Raw genomic sequence first — 21852 nt, 5'->3', positions numbered from 1 at the left:
ATTTAGACAAAGGAACTTTAATAGTAATCTATGATAGAACATTAAGCATATCTATAGAAGAATTTGAGGGATTATTAGTAGTCATAACCTTCTTCTCATGATGTTTATCAAAAGTACCTTGATAATTATTGATATTTATAATGATCACTTTTGATACCTTCTCATCTAATTTCTTTGAAAAATTATTTGAGAATTCTAACTCCTTAGGATTTCCTCCTTTCTTTGGTTCCCTTTTTTTACTAGAAATTTTGACCTTCATAGTAGGGATTTCTTTAGGCTTTACAACTTCCTTTTTCTTAGGGTCAGCTTTCTTGATAAATATACTAGCCACCTTACCATCATTAGCATTTTGAGCCATATGCCTATTTTGTACTTGAGCTATCATGCTAGCATTAATCTGATCAACTTCTTCTCTGGAAGGCTTCCTTAGTATCACCTCCTCTCTGGTAGGCGCCATGTTACATACATTATCCTCGGCATCACTCTCCTCATTAGAAAATACCTACTACTGCATATGACTTTGAAACTATCTTTTCTCAACTACATCTCTTTCATAATCATCACTATCATAATGGTCATAATGTGACTCAAACATATTACATCCTATATCATCACTATTTTCTTCATGCTCCTGATTTTCTTCTACCTCAATTTGATTTCTAGAAAATGATAAAGCTACTACACAATACTCAGGAGCATGAGGTAATTGAGAAACAAAACACCATGTGGGTTTAGTGGTGAGTTTAGGCTCATCTACCACATTTATGGAATTTTTGGATAATGGATTAGAGGTAACCTTGTTACTGGTGTTCTTAGGAGGACAAACATTGGGCTAACCATCCTTCCAAGTAGTGTTATAGGGGAAATTTTGCAATCTATTCTGTCTATCAAAGTTGGACTGATAAGGGGCCTTATTTTCAGTGGGATTCGTATTATTTTTTCCTTGAGGAAGATTCAAACCTTTTATAGCATTCAAAACTTTACTCATTTCACTAGGCTCTTATTTTTTTCCTCCTATAGATTTGTGCTCTTCTTTTCTATTTCCCTTGCTCCCAAATAGCCTAGGATCATCTCTTTTGTTCTCCAATCTCCCTAAAATCCTCAATTTATTTTCTATATTGATAGAAATTTTGAAAGCATCTATTAAAGTCCTAGGCTTCTTATCCCTAAGCTAATATGTCATTTTACCATCAAAGGCGTACAAATAAGTAATCATACATACCTTGGCATCAACTCACATGGCTTGCATTAGCTTATACGTCCTCTTTTGGAACGTAATGTTGAAGTCAGTAATAGATTCATTATGCAACTTTTTAATATTATTGAACTCACTTAGAATATAACTTAGGTTTATTTTATCACCATATTGTTCCTTAAAACAATGTTCAATGTCTTTCTAGTCTGCAATGGATGATTCAGAGAGCCTCTTGAACCATTCTCTAGAATCTTTAGTTAATGACGAAACAAATAACTTCATAATAACATCTTCAGCCTCAACCTCATAATCACTCATGATGTCAAGAAAATTCCTCAAGTGATAGCATTATTTCTAGCAAACTTGGGGAATCTTTTCCTCATTTCTTGTGGGATAGGGTTGGGGAAACTAGGAATACCTTCAAAACATTTTTTCCTATAGCCTTCTAACTGAATAGGTCTCCTTTGTAAATCAACCTTAGAAGAACTGACAACATTTCTTTCATTATTGTTAAAAACATTACTAGTACTAGCATCTGCAGTAGATTTATTAAGATCCATTTTTTATGATGAAGAAGACAAGAAAGAAGTAGAAAATTTAGTAGTATTCTAATTTGCAATATTTATTCTATCATTATCTTCAGGAGTAAATACAGATTGCTTCTTAGCATTTTCTAGAAATTTAATCTTGTTATTCATCTTAGCTATGGCTACCTCATTCTTTGCAATTCCCAATTTCTTAGCCAAAGCATCCTTCTCTTTCCTCCCTTTTTCTAACTCAAAATTAGAAGGTGACAAAGAATCATGGATCTAGATGGGATTTTTTCGTTCATTTATCCTAATACCAACTTCCTTTTGTTTTCCCTTATCTTGGACACCAACAACATGTTCTACATATTGTTTAACCTCTAAGGTCTTATAATTCTTGATCTATTCCATCACATGACCCTCTTGGTTTAGTTAGATCTTGATCCTTTAGTAGCTTTTGTTCTTGTAATTTAAGCTATTCAACTTGACCCATACTTTCAAGGTGCCAAGCACTGGCTGCTATCTCATTCTTCTTTTTCAAAGCAGCAATTTTCCTAAGTAATTCTTACTTTTCCTCATAACCCTTCATGATCTTTTCCTCCATTTCCTTCTAAAATTTCCTATTAATAGCCTCTTGCTTAGTGAGCTGCATTCTCAAGATTTTATTCTCATTAGGGTCAAGAATAGTAAACTCAGAACCAGAGGTCTTCTCATCATTAAAACTTTTTGGCTCTAAATTTTTTTCTTTTTCCCTTTTGAGAGAGTAATCTACCATGAAAGGATTTGTGCTACACTGGAAAAGATTGTTACTAGTCCTATCCTCTAGACTAAGTGCATGTGGTTGCACAGCTTTTTCTTGATATATCATTTCAAGAGTATTATAGAAATCATGATAAGATAAACCGGGATGAGATCTAAGATCCTTGTAGAAAGGTTCCTTTTTAGCAACAGTAAGGTAAGTGTTATGTTCCCTTGCCATTTTCTCCTAGGAATAATTTACCTTCTACATATGCGCTCCTTTCATAGCCCAGTTTTTATTTCCTCTAGGAGGAAGATCAGTCTATAACTTAATAGCTAGGTTTTTCTTCACATTTTCCCTCATGCTTTTCACACTTCCCATGATCTAAAACATCCTTAAATTTGACACTGGTTAAAACCTTTATGAGTCATCACCCACCCAGGGAAAAGTAATGCAATAATCTTATTGTCCTAACAAAATATCACAGGATTATCAAGAAAGAAATGGACAAATAGAGTGCAACCAATCAAAATTTATTTTGGGACTATAACTCTTTCTTTATGGATAAGACACCTTTGCAAGGACCATACATGTTAGTGTACACCTATGGTGTGGGGTTTTGTTCTCCTTCTTTTTAAATTCTCAAGGTTTTTCAATAGAAAAGTCCACTAAAACCATAGGTAACTCCCAAAGGATATGACAATTGTAATACTGACACTTGTCCCCGACAGAGTCACCATTTTGTTAGTGTTTAAACTGCTAATTCAACAAAATGCTTGATACCATAATGACAACACTCATATAACCTAAGGATTAGCCAACTCCTATTAACAATTACATAAGTAAACCATTTGGACCCAACTTCAACAAAACAAAGGATGGTTTACTACTCTTTAGGCTCTACAAAACCAAGGTGGGTACACCTAGGGATGATTCTAATGCAAATTGTTGTATGAAAATTATCTTAGTTTCATTCTGATTCTCATCTCTTATCCTTAGGCACATACATAGTTTACCAATTTCTTTAATACTTTCCAATTCATATGCATCCCTCATAAGTAGATCTGGTAATAATTCTCCTAGAGTTTACAAGTATTTCTAGAAATAGAAGCTACCTAAAACTCAAAAACTAAATATAAATGAGTGGTGACCAGCAATTATAATCTTGAACTAAATGAAATAAGAATGATTTTGAATTTTTGATTAATTTGATATGTAGAAGTAGAATTTACCCCAACTCACTCCTGATTCATGAGACTAGTGTCTTATCCATTGGGCAAAAAGATTATCTATTGGTGGGAGATCTAATTCAATTAACTTATAATTGAATTCATCAATTGTAGTCACCTATTTCCATTCTTATGATTTATCCAGTTTATAAACTCATAAACCTCACTGATCTACTAAAGCATTTATATAATTCCTTGAATTAAAAGCAACAATAATATTAGTATACAACCCATCTAGATTGCATTCAATCAATTAAATCTTATTCAAATGGCATCAAAGTAAATAAACTCATAAAATGGAGATAGAAATTGATGACACAAATCTAATGCAAATACCCCTTTGTATCATCCTTTTAGATGACTAATACAATGACCAATAGAAATTCAATTAGAAGCCTTGAATATCTTGTTGATGTTGTCATTTGTATGTACTATCAAAGAGTACAAGTTTGACAGTAAACTCAACACATCTACATGGAACTAGACTGACTATACCTTTTTTGAACATAAAACAAAAATTATAAAACTTTTAGACCCTCTCTCTAGCCCTGTGATCTTACTTATATAATGTGAGATGCAACAAGCTTTAGGCATAGAGAACTGACAGTTGTCCTTTACAAAGATTATTTATAGGCAGTTGTCACAAAAAGACAAAAATGTGTGTAACAAAAATACTTAAACATCACTACATTCTTTTGGTAGGCCCCTTTTCTGTTACATCTCTTGGAACAATGAAGCTTTATGATTTGATTCTCTAGTTATTCTAAGTCTTCAAAATAAGTGGCTATGAGGCTTGAAAGCAATGTGTCCTCTTCAGTTACCTACAAGTCTACTTTAACTTGGGGGTTCTCCTTGTCTTCATCATCAACAGTTAAAGTAATAGTTACTCTTGTATCTTCTTCTACCTCATCATCATCTTCCATCAATTCTATAGACATAAATTGTTCCTTCCATTCATTGTAAATAGTGTCATCAGGCCAATCAAAATTTACGATATCCCTTTGTACATTTATTAAAGAATTTCCAATTTCTTCTATTTCAAAAAATATTTCCTGATGAGATTGTAAAACAACTACACTTTAACAAATTCCTCATTGGTCATTGCCCATAATAAATGCCCAATTTCATTTATTACATTATTCAATCTTTGACAAAATAATTCATCTAGCTCTTTTTTCCACTCTTCCTTTTCCTTTACTTTGTCAATAGTTTTGAGAGCACTAGGAAATAAATCAAAATTTTCAGCTATGTACTTTGAGAAACAAATTATCACTCTTATTTGAAAAGAATCCTGTTTGTCATCAAAATTTTCTAGCTTATTTAACAAGTCAAAAATCTTTTCTATCTAGTGATAGGATAGCTGGATGACAGATACATACATGAGGGTAATATCATTATTTCTCTCAATCCATTTCTATATAATAGGTTTCATTCCTTCTTCATTTCCTTTCAATTCATCCTTGATGGCTGCAATCCTTTCCAACTAGTCAAAAAATGTTGGCCATTCTATCCTATCCATTAAATACATTACAGTCGATCTTATCTTTTCCTCATACTAGTTATTTAATTCTACATGCAATGCATACAACTTATTCTTTTCCTCTTCAAAATCCTCTGTAGTGTAGAATTGAAGCCTTTCTGAGGTGTCTAGTACCTCAATAATAGGAGTTGATTTAAAAGGATCAATGGGTGGCTATGGGGGGTATGCAATTCTGGCTCTATTGGACTCTGCTACCTTTCTTTTCCCAAGTATCTTCTCCATTTGAGATACTTGGTTTTCCAATGATTGTATCTATGTGCCCCTTTCCTCATATGCTTTCAAAACTTCCTCAAATCTAGCATTGATTTGAGCAAACCTATCCTCTTCCTAACTAGACACCACACTACCAAATTTCAGCATTTTTGAAACCATTCCAATAATTTTTTTACTAGCAAAATCACCAGCCTTGAATACTATTAATGCACTAGTATGTTCTATACTAGAGATTTCTTGCATTCTAGTTTTGTCCCTCTTCTCAATTGACCAAATCACTAGGGCTTGGTGGTCATCACTGAACTTGACTCCTCTACGAGCCTATAATACCTCTTCCTCTATTTTATATTGGACATCTTTTTCCTTTCTAATTGAATCAAAGACCATTGCATTAACTATGTCCCACTTTGGTAAAATTAGGACACCTGATTGTCTAACTACTTGCCTTCTGGCCTCAGGTGTAAACTGGGAAAAATCATTCAAAAACTTAGATTTCACCTCTTCCTTTATATTAGATTCCAATTTATTAGGTTTCTCTTCTTTTATCTTCTCACTTGTCCTCTCAAAATTTCCTATATTTAATCTCTACAAGAATTGTGCAAGGCTTTAGATTTCACAAAATTTTCATCATTAATAAACCTCTCAAAAGCTTGGGCGACTATAGGATCTATCTCCTTACCTTGATAGTCAGCAACAGTAAGGTCTAAAGAGGGTGTAGGAGGATCTTGTGTTTCACCAATCTCTAAGTCTGTGGTAGTAATAATAACATCCCCTTCTCCACTAATTTGTCTTAGCTTATCCCTCAAAGATGCTTCATCATCTATTCAAATTGGGGTTTGGCTTGTGGAGTACTGTTCTAACTAAGAGGAAGATCCCTACTCCAATTTCTACCTCTTTGGGGCACTGGCTATAGATGGACTTTCTGGTTTCGGTCTTTGCTGAAGGGGAGCTTGTTGTAAACTCTACACCATCAAATAACCTACCATTTTTTGTAAAGTATATTATCCAAGAGCAACTATGTTTCTATTGTTTATCCTCCTCTATATCTCTGCAGCCCTATCTGGATAGGTCTTCACATATGCAACCTTTTTTTCATTCATTGTTTTTATTATTATAGAATAATTGTTCATCAATGCTTGCATCTTGGCTCCCCAATATTTCTTATCTTTTAGAGGGTCATAATTAGAATTAAAAGCATTGATGAACTCCAATGTTTTACTAAACACTATCCATTTTTCTTTCTTTAATTCTGGTTCTTGTAAAGAAATTTTTTTCCTTATAACATCCTCAAGGAAATATACCTATTGCACCATGCGAGCAACTTTTGTCCTCTCTTAGAAGATCATAGAATCCTTGACGGTCAATAAATCTAGCATGGGACTCTGCCATGTTGTATCTATCCGAAAATAAATTGAGGTGTTTCCATCCTTTCCTCACAAAGACAAAATCATGCACTATAGTAACAACTAGAAAGAAAGTACCTTTCTTGGGAAAATCTCTTTCATCAATAGGCCCAATCTGCCATGACAGCTTTGTTATCCCTATCTTTAGAGGCACATGGAATGGTAGCACATGAGGCTTTCCCAAAAACCAATATACTCTTATTAATGTTGAAACATTATAAGGGATTATTTCCCCCCAATTATGACTAACCAAAAGCCCTTTTGCATGATCCTTAGGTCTGACCAATTCTAGTAGTGCTTGTGGAATCCTAGGGATGTCTCCTCTGAAGAGAAATCTAAGCTTAGACTATCAAACCTTGGAAAGCTAGCATCTCTAGCCTATGAAGTCATGTCCACACTCCATAACTGAATAGATTCCTCTCTCCATCCTTGGTTGTTTCTAGCTCCATTCCCTTGGAGAAGTAGGTAATTCCCTTATATAGACATACATACATGAGTAATGAATAGCAACAAAATGGTTTGTTTTCTCTCCCTTGTGCTATCCCCACCAAACCATTATGAATTTCTTGTGGAAGTAGAGTAGAAAAATCAAGAATAGTGCTAATCCCAAATTGAAGAGTCTAAGCCATGATAAGAACAATGAATCCTAGGATATGTTTTGCCTCATCCATCCCAAAAATTTTGCAAAGAGAAAAATATAATGTTTGAGCTCTTAGGTTTAAATGTCTTCTCATTAATGGTTCAAGTGTGCTAGCAGTAATTACAGACAATGTACCAATCTTGGTAGCATGCTCCTGCAATGGCCCTATCCTCAAGTAATCCTTTTTGCATCATACCTTGCTTGCAGGTCATCCATGTTAATTTTCTCATGCATAACAGGGTTAGGGTTTAGATTGAAAACTTCATTGATCAATTTAGGGAAAACCTTAAAAAGATTTACTCTAGCATGATTCTTCACTAACTCCATGATAGGATCATACTTCTTAGCTAGGTCAATCAATGGATCACTATGAAAGAAAATTGTAGGGACTGTTAACTTCCCAATGTCAAATTCCCAAACATTGCTCATGGGGTTGTCTAATTTTCATTCTGAGAACCACTTTTTAAATGATTCTAAACCTCCCATAGATACCTAGGCATCTCTTACCCTATTTTCCCTATCATAGAAACCCTCGGCTATAACTACCCTAGGGTCCTTAGGAATTAGCTCTCTCTGCTTAGTGATTTCGTTCATAGATAGTGGGAACTCTTTAAGGAAATCAGCATGCATAGCCCTCTTTAAATAATTAACTTGTCTAGTGAATTCCTTTTGTGGAGGAATTTTGAGAAAACCCTAAGAATTAACTAATAGAAAATTCTTGATTTTCAAAAGTGGTAGGATACTTACCCATGAAATCATGCTTCTTCTCTATGTAGTTTTCATTGTAATTCACTAGATCACTTGATAGAATTTCTCTGCCAAATTCTATGCCCTAGCTTCAAAAAAATTTTGTGCTCTGATAATCTCTTGCAACTTTTTGGTTCAATAATGGCAAGATTTTGAAATATATTTGGGCATTTAAATCACATGAATGAAGACAAGATCAATGATCACACAAATTTATAATTAAATAAGGCCCAGTCAGCTATACTGACCAATAGGAATTCTCCATGTGAATTAGTGCATACTAACAGAATTTGATGCAAGTGGGTCCCATTTTATCCTCTAAGAAAGTGAGTCCTTGATGTCATCTTTTCCATGCATCAGGCTAGTGCATCCCCACTTTGTTTAACTAGCTAGCATTTTCATAATGCGGGCATGCACTAGTCATCGATCTTGGAAAGATCAATGATGGCATAGCTCAAAACTTTTAAACATTCTAAGATGGGGGCATTGACATCACTAGAGACATGTGTCTACATGGTGCATACTCACTTTTCTTAAACTCCCTTCAGGTTCCTTATGTGGGCATGCACGCATTGTTAATCTCATCAAGATCAATGGTAGGTATAAAATTTGTCTCTTATGGTCCCATCATCCACTTGAACCAATGAAATAACTCCTCTTAGCCCTCACACTCTGACAAATCTAACTACCGCATTAATGTTTAAGTTTCTATGCCTGTAACATCAAGACTTCCAGCTAGGCACATGTGTCATACAACATGGCATGACTCAGCACTCTCTCGAGATCCTAGCCTTACTGTGACATGTGGTGCAAGGGTACATACCCGCATTTCTTATCTCTTGAGAAATTTCTTAATGTGATCATGTGTTGGCCATTGATCCTACATAGATCAATGATCACAAAGCTTCCAACCCTTTTAATTAAAAAGTCCTTTTTATTGGCCCAATTGGCATTACACATCAATATCTCCTTTGCAACCTAGCACAAGTGCAAGATATACCCTTCATCTTTGGTCCCACCTTGCTCTGTGTTGAATTACCACTTGCCTGCATTATTTATCTTTCTAGCATCTTGAAAATGCAGGCATGCATTGACCATGGATTTTACACAGATTAATGATTGTGAAATCATGCATGTTTATAACATCAAGTTAGCTGAAATCACCAATGAGATACTTCTTTTCAGTCCAACTCACCTGACAACTATCATGGAAGACATACCACTATCACCTTCTATAAAGGTAAGCCCATGATGGTACATGTCGTATTACCACTTGCCTACATTTCTTAAGATTCTTGCATTTTCAAAATGTGGGCAAGCGCAATCCATTGATTAAGACAAGATCAACGGTGCCTCAAAACTTGTGACACACTAAAATTTTAACATCAATGAGGGCTATGTGTCATTAAGGTACATGCCCACTTTGTTTAAAGACCTTGAATTTCATTTTTGTGGGGATGTGCCATTCATTGATTTGTGAGGGATCAATGGCTGGATCAAAAGGTATTGCAAATTATATTTTTTAATAAAATATCTTGAGCAAACTGCAAACAAAGCAATTAATAGAATTTTATCAAATTTTAACAAGATCATCCTTGTGTAAACCCAACCTTAGGATAAATGTGTCCCACCTAAAATTTTGAAAAAACACTTTCAAAAGGATTTTCAAAAACTAGAGTAAAATAATATAAGGCATTAGGGTTTTTTACACACTTAGGGTTTTTCAATGATTGTGTTGAAGAAAAACCTTGAGAATTTTATAGAACTCAAACAATAGAGAGACCAAGACATGATTAGGGTAACAAAAAATTTGAAAATTATAAGGAAAGAAACCCTAATCTATAGGATACCATGTTTTAAATGATTTTTCACCAAAGTTTTTAGAACATCCTCTAGATTGTGAAAAATTAGACCAACAATAGGTATATGAACTTTGTGTTATTATAGCAAAGCATCTAGTAGTTGCATATTAAAAAAAATAGAGTAGGGGTAAGAGGATATCTAAAATGTTTATCCCACATTTGCTAGGTGGGTGTTCTTTTTCTAAAAAATAGAACAACACACATAAAGTGAGACATCTACAAAGACAAAGGCTTTTGAAGCCTCAACCATGCACGTGGGTCCCAGTCATCTAGATGGAGACAAGAAATTTTTTGCATGAGCATACAAAATGGAGCAAATAGAAAAAGCCACTAAGAAAGTCAGAATAGTTGTCAAAAAAGTAAATAATTTTAGTGGTTTCCATGTCGCCACTAGAAAAAGGTGAGATTTTCTAGCAAGTGACATGGTGACTCGTCAAAATATCACAAATCCAGCTCAAAAAACCTAGAGATCCAGTGAGAACAATGTCTGGTGATTAGATGTTGAGGTGGATTTGAGATCCAACTATGTGATGACATGCAACAGCTATGTAGTGACTTAGTGATGATGTGGAGTTTCAAACCAACCACAAGGTGCTACACTACATGGATTTCAAGGCAGGCTATGACATGGCAATCAGGTTGCAATGATGAATAAGATGGTGACATGTGACACATCTAACAGCTATTGCCATGTTGCCAAGGTGAATTTTCTCGATGGATAATGTAGCAGCATGGTGACCCAATAGAAAGTTGACATGTGACACTAATGTGGTAGTAGGTGACACATGTCACCCTGTCACTATGTCACTGATGATGTGGTGAATGTTGACTAGGATAGTGACATAGCAACTGATGACATGGCATGATGACATGGTGTGTTGATTTTGTAGAATAGAGGATGAATCAAATGATGTCACGTGGCATCTAGGTGGCATGGGTTTGATGACAAAGTAGTAATGAGCCAATTAGGACTCGACACGTGTTACAAGGGTGATCAAACCAAGTTTGATCCAAATGAAAAGCAAAGAGAAAAATCAAAGTCCTAAAATTAATTTTTTATAAAAGTACATACAAACCTCCAAAAATTTGAAAATCGGAATTAAAATTATAATCTTCCATAGTTCTAACTATAGGACCTTTCAAATTTTTATTCTTTTAATTGCTTTAGCCATGGTTGGGAGCCTGGATTTCTAGAGGGGCATAATAGGGGCTTTTTAAAACCAAAATGGACACTCCAATATACCATCAAAACCAGGAAGAGACAAACTTTTTGATTATGAGGTTAGTTTTTGCACAAAAATTCACTAGTTTGAGCTATAAGCAAATTTACAATTTTTGGGGCACTCTCAGCAAAATAGGTAGTTTTCATCAATGAGCATCCAAATTGGTTAGAGGGTAGATGTAAAGGCTTGTTGAAGCTTAAAAGTTGGAAAAACAATTTTGAAAATATTGTATTGCATTCTGACAGCCTTTTAATTGATTTTTGTTTTTAGCTTGATTTGAGATCTGGCATCAAAAGTGGTTATTTTTTCATCAATTTTTTGAATCACTTTATGCATTTGAGAGGCAAAACTGATCAAATATTTGATATCTAGTTATAGAGAGAGATTAGAGAGATTCTTTTCACTATTAGGAGAGGTTTTTTAACTAGACACATGTCATCTTCATAGCAGATCCAAGAATTCACTTCCTCCTATATAATTCTCTTTCATTCTCATTGTAGGCATTCCAGTTTTGACAAGAAAATTGACTCACTACTAAAACACCATTCTTTCAGCATAATTCTCTTATATGAATAGTAGTACACAAGATAATATAGAAAGTTCAAATATATTAAATTTTTCTATGTTTTCATTTCATGCATATGAATGTATTATTTCAAGGAAATCAATACAAAGAACAAAAAATGATTGAGTTTCATTTTAAATCTTGTCTCCTTTCTCAGTGAGCTGTAATGTTTTATGATCTTTAAACAAAGAGCCTAGGTCATAGTTGTAGTCCCTTAAGGCTATATGTTGTTTCATTGTTGCTTATTATTCAAGGAATTATGTAAATGCTTTAGGAAAATCAATAGGTTTGCAAGTTTATTAAGGATGATATTAGGTAAGAATGAGATTTAAATTGAACATAGATGTCTATTGACAAGGTTAATGGATAGATCATATATCTAAAGATATGAATATGTCTCAGGTACCCATATGTATGTATATGATTCAAAGAATTGCCCAATGGAAATGACACTGGTCAGTTAGAGGATCAATCGGTCCTTACTACTACATAATTGGGGGTTTTTCTAAATTCAACATTATTAATCAAATGTTTTTCCCCCTTTCATGTTGAAGAGTTGAAAAGTCTAACCCTTATTCAACTAATGAATTTCATAGAATTGCATTTACCTACCATAGATCTATGTCATTGCATGAGTTATTAGGAGATATAAGGGTTTTTATCTGCACTGCTAGATTTGGGGATATGTTTTGCACTGGTACCATATTAATTGGATCTAAGGTTCACCCACCTAGGTTTTACAGAGCCTAAACTAGAAGAAGGGTCTAGCCTTATAGTTGGCTCAAGACTACAATCGAGTGTATCTATCATAGGAATTTGCTAGCATTAGATGCATTGGTTGAGTTTCTTGGTTAATTTTAAAATTGTTAAATTAGGAGCCAACAAAATGGCGATTCTACTAGGGAAGTTGTATTAAATCTATGTGATAGAAAAACCTTGAGAATGTAAAGAGGATTCAATATAGTAGGAAGAAATTTACTATAGCATTGAGGTAATTGTGATGTTCTTTTCATATCCTTGCTAAATTTTGTGTTCCCCAATTAAGCTGTGTTCATGAACAGCAATATGTTGTAAGATTGGATGTAAATTGTGCTCTATGATTATTATATGTCTATCTTCAATTATTTCAGTCTTTGCAAGTGCTGTTGAGAAAGTTTTAGGGTCAAAAATTGATTTATGAAGTGTATTCTCTTTTCAAGGTGTTAGTGATCTACAAGTTATGAATCTAGGATTTATTAGTGGTAAATTGTTTCAACATTTTCTCACTAAGTGTGAGTGGTGACTCTAAGTCTAAATCTCTATGCTAGTGCATGTTTTATTTTAAATATTTGAGGTTTTTAGTATTTGTGGGCAAATCTAGTTTGTTTGGAAAGAGGAAGTGTAGGTTCCTTGATTGATAATTTATGTGGTTGTTTTTATCTGCTGAAGTATTTGATTTCAAAAGGTGAATCACTACTATGATTTCATTTTCCTCTTCAAGGAGGTGGTAGATCTACAAAGATTTTATCTACTGTGTGAAGGATTTCATGTTTACATAGTGCCAATCAGTAGATCAGAAGTTTAATATAACAACACTAAAGGTATTTTACACTTTCATGTGATTTCATTAGCATGAAAGTAAGTTCTACATATGTGTTCTCCATCAAGTGGTATTTCCAACACTAGGAGGAGGAGAATAGTTTGACAAGTTTCATGCACTTCATTGGATTGAGTATCAGCTTATTTAAGTTTGTGAAGTATATTTGAAGAGAGTTATTTGGTAAAAGGTTGTATAGATCCACTGCAAATTGTGAATCTAAGATTTATTATGGGTGAATGAGTTTCAAATCTTTGAAGAATGTCAAGTTTCCTTTCATCTAGCATGCAACCTATTAGTGAAATTTCTAGATCTATTTCTACCAAGAAATATATGCCATTATGTTTTGATGGCATTCATGGTTTCCCAAATGTCATTCCTAATGATGTTAGAAATAAATTGCCTAAGTTTGGTGGGAACCATCTTGTTTCATCTAGTCATCATGTTGAGTTGTTTAGTGATTTGATGGGTGACTATGAGATTTCTCATGAGGACATGCACATGAAGTTATTTGTTCAAATTTTGGAAGGTGATGCTAGAGACTAGTTTTCTTTTTTACCAGCACATTTCATTTCATCTTGGAGTGAGTTGCATTCAGCCTTTAGAGCAATATCAGGAAAGGGTAAGAATATATGATTCCTATAATAAGTTTTTAAGGATTCACATTGAGAATGGTGAACTTTTCCCTCAATTTAACATCAAATTTGAAAAAGTTTTGAATGAGATCCCTAAGAGTTGTGGACTTGATGATCAAATATGTTTAGCTATTTACTTTGATGCATTTAAAAAGAAAATGAACTATCTACTAAGGGATAAAGAATCATAGACATTATATCAGGCTTTTATGACCACTAGGGAAACTGAAAATAATTTGAAGTATGGATTGATTAGAGATCATTTTTCTATGAATGATTGCTAGTATAATGGTTATGAAAGAAAAGTGGAACATAGTGTTGACACTTTAATTCCCAATCAGAATATCAACACCCCTGCTATAATGTCTAATCAAACTGAAGTTTCAAATTAGAGTGTGTTTATAGAGAAGAATGAGCCTATTGAAAATAGAGACACACACATTCATGATGTTACAATAGTGAGATGTATTTCAAACTTTGATAAGGTTGAGCACTGTGTTGATTTTATGAATCAAGGTTTAGTTACAACAGTAAGTTCTTCTCATGATAATTATATGTATGATGATGTAACTAATGCTTCGCAAGGTGAGGTTGCTACACCTAGATCTCATGTCTTGTGCAAGTGACAAGGCTGAAAGTTATATCTCTGGTCATGAATTTGATATTGCTGATCCGACATGCCATGGAGAGATAACACAAGATGAATAATGTGAGTCATATTTATCTCAATCATAGTCAAAAGAATAGAGTACATATGTTTGTAAGGTTTTAGCAGTGGATAGTAAGGTCGATTCACTTGATTAATCGTGGATTCGCTTGATTAATCAGATATGCAAGAAATGATTTCTCTTATTCATAGATTGCATCATGTTGAGAATGTTATAAAATTTGAAGTTGAAATATATTCATCTCAATATGAGAATGAAGAAGCTGAAAGTCATGTTTCAAGTGATGACAATAAAGTTGTTGATCTGACATATTACTAAGAAGCATCATGTGAAGACAATGATAAGAGTTGTTTCTCAAGTCAAGAAGAGGATAGTGGTGGTACATGTTCATCTTCATACAAATCTAATGCAAATTGAGAAGAAGAAAGCAATGACAGAAGTGAACACTCATATGAAGGTAAAGGTATGAATTATTTTTCTAAATCTGAAAGAGAAAATGCATCTGAGTTTTTACATTATACAAATCAATTAGCTAATGAAGAGTTTGAGAGTGATTTGTCCTCAAGGTATGAAGATAAAGAAATGTTGAATCCATTTGATGCTAATGAAGTTGAATATGAAGATTTCAATGAAGTGCTATTAAGTGTTCTTATATTAGACAATAAAGATCCAACATGTAGTGAGGGGTATAGGAATGAATCACGATTTATCTAAAATTATTATCCTAAACACGATAATGAAGAGAATATTATTATGGACACTATATGTTTGGTAGAAGAAATAGAAAGTGATTCTTCCTATAGTTCTAACTTTTCTTCATACATTGAAAGTCTCCATGAGGATGAAATGGGTGGTGAATTTAAAGTGTGTACTAATGCTTTTATATGATGATGGTTGTGATGATGAACATCCCATATTTTGTCCAAATATTCAAAGAGGATCCCTACATGGAGTTAGCAATCCTTTGTTTGAAGAGGACATGGAAGCTTTAGATTTAGTTGGGCTAGATGCAAATGGTGATACATTGTCATACTGCTATAACAAATTAGAATGTTGTTCTTCCATATGTGATAGTGAATATTCTAATGATGTTGCATTTTGTGAGCTTGAAGATGAGGTGCTTGTCTTTGAAAACAAGCCAACACTTCATAGTAAGTTTTATGATGATTCATATGAGGTAAAAAATAATTAGCATTTCAATTGTGAAGATACATTGGCAAGTTATGGAGTAATTTCAGATTTTGATGATGATGTTATGTGTGAATATAAATTTGATTACTCATTTGAAACCTAGTCGACAACATTTGAGGAGATGTAAAGTCAAGGTATGAGTGACACATATAACTCATTTGATGAGTTGAATATAAGGCTTTTGTATTTCTGTTTGATGATGTTCATGAATTAGTTTATAAAGATCAATTTTAGTTTGATGTTGGTATTCATAAGCATGTTGATGTTCTTTTTCATAGTGAGCAAGAGGTTGAAGTTATGCCAAGTTTTTACATGCACTATAAAAGTGATGGTGATGATTTTGTTTTGCCAATTGAAGAAATTGAAGATGTGTATCTAATTGGTGAAACTGATATGAGTAATAATTTCAGCTTACCTCATGATGAAAGGAATGAAAATTAGGTATATGACAGAGGTATGAAGTCTTGTTGAAGTTCGATGGCCAAGGGTCATCATTTGTACATAGTAAGAGTAGTTGTTTTTGCTTTTAATAAAGTTGTTCAAGAGAATTTTTTGCTATTTTAGGAATGGTATAATTCTTCTAGAGATCTAAATCCATGCCATGCATCCCCAAATAGAGCCACTATTGGGACTCAAAATTGAAGCCCCGATTTTGAGTACCATTGAGAAATCAAGCCCTATAAACACTTTTTGATACCTACATACCTGGCTATACTTGAGAAGCTTATTAGGTTTTTAATGCTTCTAGCACCTTCCATTTAGTGCATCTATGTGGTAATTTCGTGAAGTCCTATTTTGAGCAATTGTCAAATCTGCATTTTCACTTGTGTCAAATAGCGACATCATGCCTTCTTTGCAATTGAATAGCTTGCACCTAGTAATGTTCCATGACTCACTGCTTTGGAAATGTCTAGTGTCTATACTAGAGAGACTATGTTTTAGATTTTGAGTCATTTCAAGTCTGTTTGACTAGGTTTTGAATCCCTTAAAGTTGGTCATTTATCGATGTCATGCTGATGTGAATTGTTCTGAATTCTAGGAAGCCCTGTTTGACTTGTTATAATTTTGACCCAGTTGACTAAAATGCTAAAATTCCTTTTGTATTTCATTTTAGAGATCAAAGGCTTGCTATGTTTCAATTTTGAGCTTATTATGAATCTGTTTGATTAGTTTTCAAAAGCAATTCCAAATGCAACTTGCAACTTTTTACTGCTGTCAAAAAGCGCAGATTTGTTGGAACCCCTTTTCACGGTTTCATATCTTGAGATCTATCATAGGTGAGATAAAATAGATTGTACCACTATTTTATACTCTAAAAATACTTCAAGTGTGTCAATTTTCAAGTCTTGATGAATTCGTCTACACAACTTTCTAGGTCAATTCCATTTGTAAAAAATGTTTTTCTACCATTGTTTCAATCTAAACTTTTTGAGTAGCCTACTTTGACTGCTCGCCATTTGCATCCAATTATTCTTAATGAGCCCAAATCATAGATTTATACTCTCATCATAACAGTGAACCAATGCCCCAGTTTTCATTTTCCTAGGTGTCAGTTTGCCTTCCTTTTAGAGCCAAATCCGAATGCAATTTATTATTTTCTAACATGTTTTCTTGCAGGAAGTTCTGAGAGGTCAACTTTGATGGTCAATATCTTTTGACCTTGAATTCATCATGAGACAAGATTTGACATGGTATATGTTTATAGAACAAAGAATCAGTGGGTCAGATTTGAGAGCCCAGTCAGGTGTTTTGGTTAGTTTTTAAGGCTAGTCAAAGGGCCTTCTAACACCAATTTGACAATTTGTAGAAAATGATAAAATGAGCTTTTAATGATAAATTAATGCTCAAAATTAATTCAATGAATATTAGAAGGTGAATGGGCCAATTATAAGGTTCATTTGTTCAAAAATGAAATTTTATTATAGTCAGACCCACTGGGGTTTGACTGATTCCATCAGATTGATAAAGATTGTGTGTAAATTGAAGTCTTCGAAAATGAAATTAATATGGAAATAAAGAGAAGAATTGAGAAAAGACCCTTCAGTTGCCTAAAAGTTGAAGAAATTTATACTAAAACATATGGCACTAACATATTGATAAGGGTGCAAGAAAGTTTAGTGCCTCATTTAGGTAGCAGCTTGTCCTATATTACCTAAGGAAGAAGAAATATGTACACCTAAGAAATTATAGAGAAAGGAGAATATTTATGCAACATGATTTAATCAAGTTCACCCTCTCTTTATCATTCTTCATTCCTATGATGATGAAACAACTCATGGGTCAAAGTTAAGAAAACTTCTCACTTTAAGATTTGAGTATTTGGTTAAACTACATGTTGTTTATGATGGGATTGAAGGGTTGCAAGGTCGCAATGAAAACAATTTTCTTATAAAAAAATTTCCCGATGACATTGGTGTTGAGCTTTCGCATCAAACAAATAAATTCTCCTCTAGTAACAACATTTCATTTGATGAGAAAAGAGGCACAAGATAGCAATGCCTTGGAGATGGCTTTGTTAAGTGTATATTGCATGGCTAGAGGAGGGGTTCATGATCACATAGGAGGGGGAGTTCCATGCTAAAGATGAAGACCATTCCATAGAGGGAGTCTTAGTTTCAAAACCCAAGCAAGGCTAGATGAGGAGGTGAATCAAAAAGATATTGCATTACATGATATGAATGTAGCAACAGAAAGGGAGGTGCAAGAGTTGGCAAGAGCTAAAGTAATAGAAAAAAAGAACAACTTTGTGAGCTAAGTCATGCTTTAGATATTCTAGCTTCAGCTTCTTCAGCGAGTGAGGAACATACAAAATTTCTAAAGCTTTTAAACAAAGAGATAGAACTGTATAGTAGCATTGTAGACAAAGAAAGTGAGGTTGTGGATGCTACTTTAAAGACATATGATGCAGCAAGAGAATAGAATGACCAAGTAGCTGAGATAACCACTAGGAGAAAAGTTTCATCTGCTCTCATAAATAGGCTACATGATTGGCTAGATCTTTCATTGAATCATTTGGTACCTTCTTCCATCCTTATCATTTCAAGAGCATTTACAGTCCCAGGAAAATTCAAGCCAGAAGAGGCTATTCAAGCCACACTATCTTCTTTTCTAGATAAACTTGTCAATTCTATAGGGGTTACATCATCCCCAAGTGAGGGTTTGGTTGCTGATTGAAGAAGAAAACTAGAGTACTAGGAACATCTAGAGAAGATAATGAAAGATGGTGCCTAGGAAATAAAAGATTATTAACAGCAACTGTAGGTGTTAAAACATATGCATTGAACAAGAGGCAATAGTAGATGGTCAAAATGTGAGGCATGTAGAAACCATTTGAAGGGAAGATTCCAGTAGAATAAGGAACACCCATGAGCAGAGGAATTTGTCAGTGAATGAAAGCATCTTTTTAATAAGTTTGACTAATTTTTGCAGCCCATGCAAGGAATTTTCCATCTCCCAAACACCAAGCAATGAAAATCATTTCCCCACATAGCATGACGAAGCTGCAGTATGAAATCACATGCTAAATTAAAGGGAGGAACCCATGCTATTAAAGACCACATGAAAGAAGAAGACAAAATGCAAAACAAGGGAGCCACACATGCAAGGGAGCAAGAGGCAGCATAAAGGAAGGGAGAGATGAGTTGAAAAAATGCATCAACCAAGCAGAGGGCACCCATGTAAAGACTAGAAGCCATCCATGCTATGAAGAGGCAAGGTCATGGCATAGGAAGAAGATCAAGTAGTCAGAGGAAGGAAGGATGTAGATGCCCTTCCTTCCATCTCACCCAAGCCAAATCTTGTCCTTTCTAGTTTTCAAAATGAGAAAAAAAGGACATCAATCCCGCATAATTGGACATAAAAAGGTAAGACAAAGCTTCAAATTTGTGGAAAAAGAAAAGTAGCAATTTTCTTACAGATGCCCTAGTTTACACATTAAAGATGTTGGTTTGAATCAAAGGGGGTTTGGATGAGTTTTTAGTGTAATAATCCACATTAAAAGGTGATAATAGGTATATGACCTCCATGCTATTACAACAAAGCATCCTGTAGCTACATATAAAAAAAAAAATAGAGCAAGAGTAAGAGGATATTTGATATGTTTATCCCACATTCATCGAGTGGGTGTTCTTTTCATTTTTTAAATAGAACAACACACATAAAGTGACACATCTACAAAGACAAATGCTTTTGAAGCCTTAGCCATGAATGTGGGTTCCATTTAGCTAGATGGAGACAAGACAAAGTTTAGATGAGTACACAAAATAGAGTAGATGGAAAAAGTCATTGAGAAAGTCAAAATAGTTGCCAAAAAACTAAAGAATTCTAGTGGTTGCCATGTCACCACCAAAAAATGGTGAGATTTTATGGCAAGCAACATGGTGACTTATTGGAAAATCATAAATCCAACCCAGAAAACTTAGAGATCCGATGAGAGCAATGTGTAGTGATTGGATGCTGAGGTGGATTTGAGAGCCAACTATGTGATGACAAGTGGCAATCATGTAGTGACTCAGTGATGATGTGGAGTTTTATACCAACCACAAGGTGCCATGTGGTATAGATTTCAAGGTAGGCTATGATGTGGTGATTAGGTTGCAATGATGAACAAGATGGCGACACGTGGTGCATCTGACAGCTATTGCCATGTCACCAAGGTGAAGTTGCTCGATGGATAATGTAGCGACATGGTGACCCAATAGAAAGTTGACATGTGGTTCTCATGTGGTGATGGATGACACATGTCACTCTATCACTATGTCCCTGATGATGTGGTGAATGCTAACTAGGATAGTGACATAGCAACTAACAATGTGGCATGATGACATGGTGTGCTAATGTGGCAGAATAAAGGATGAATCAAATGATGGCACATGGCATCTAGGTGGCAGGGGTCTGATGAAAAAGAAAAAATGAGCCAATCAGGACTTGACACATGTCACAAGGGTGGTCAAACCAAGTTTGACCTGGATGAAAAGAAAAGGGAAAAATCAAAGTCCTAAAATTATTTTTTTATAAAAGTATGTATAGACCTCCAAAAATTTGAAAATCTGAATTAAAATTATAATCTTGTATAGGTCTAACTATAGGACCTTTTAAAATTTTAAAATTTTATTCTTTTAATTGCTTTAGCCATGGTTGGGAGCGTAGATTTTTAGAAGGGCACAACAGGGGCATTTTTTCACTAAAATGGGCAATCCAATATACTATCGGAGCTGGGAAGAGATGAACTTTTTGATTATGAGGTTAGTTTTAACATAGAAATTCATTGGTTTGAGCTATAAGTAGATTTGCAATTTTTGGGGCATTCTCAACAAAATGGGCAGTTTTCATCAATGAGCATCCAAATTGGTTAGAGGGTAGATGTAAAGGCTTGTTGAAGCCTAAATGTGGAAATTTTTTTTTTGAAAAGATTGTATTGCATTGTGGAGGCCTTTTAACTTATTTTTGTTTTTACCTTGATTTGAGATCTGGCATGAAAAGTGGTTATTTTTTCATCAAGTTTTTGAATCACTTTATGCTTTTGAGAGGCAAAACTGATCAAATATTTGATATCTAGTTATAGAGAGAGATTAGAGAGATTTTTTTCATTGTTAGGAGAGGTTTTTCAACTAGACACATGTTGTCTTCATAGTAGATCTGGAAATTCACTTTCTCCTATATAATTCTCTTTCTTTCTCATTATAGGGGTTCCAATTTTGAGAAGAAAATTGACTCACTACTAAGACTCCATTCTTTCAACATTATTCTCTTGTATGAATAGTAGTAGGAAAGATAATACAGAAAGATCAAATCAATTAGGTTTTTCTGTGTTTTGATTTCATGCATATGAATGTATTATTTCAAGGAAATCAATATAGAGAACAATAGATGATTGAGTTTCATTTTAAATCTTGTCTCC

The sequence above is a fragment of the Cupressus sempervirens genome, chromosome 10, assembly GCF_028749045.1.
Source record: "Cupressus sempervirens isolate cs-2001-9-10 chromosome 10, ASM2874904v1, whole genome shotgun sequence".
Lineage (NCBI taxonomy): Eukaryota > Viridiplantae > Streptophyta > Pinopsida > Cupressales > Cupressaceae > Cupressus > Cupressus sempervirens.
The sequence above is the reverse complement of the archived record's forward strand: the minus strand, read 5'-3'. Positions refer to the sequence as shown.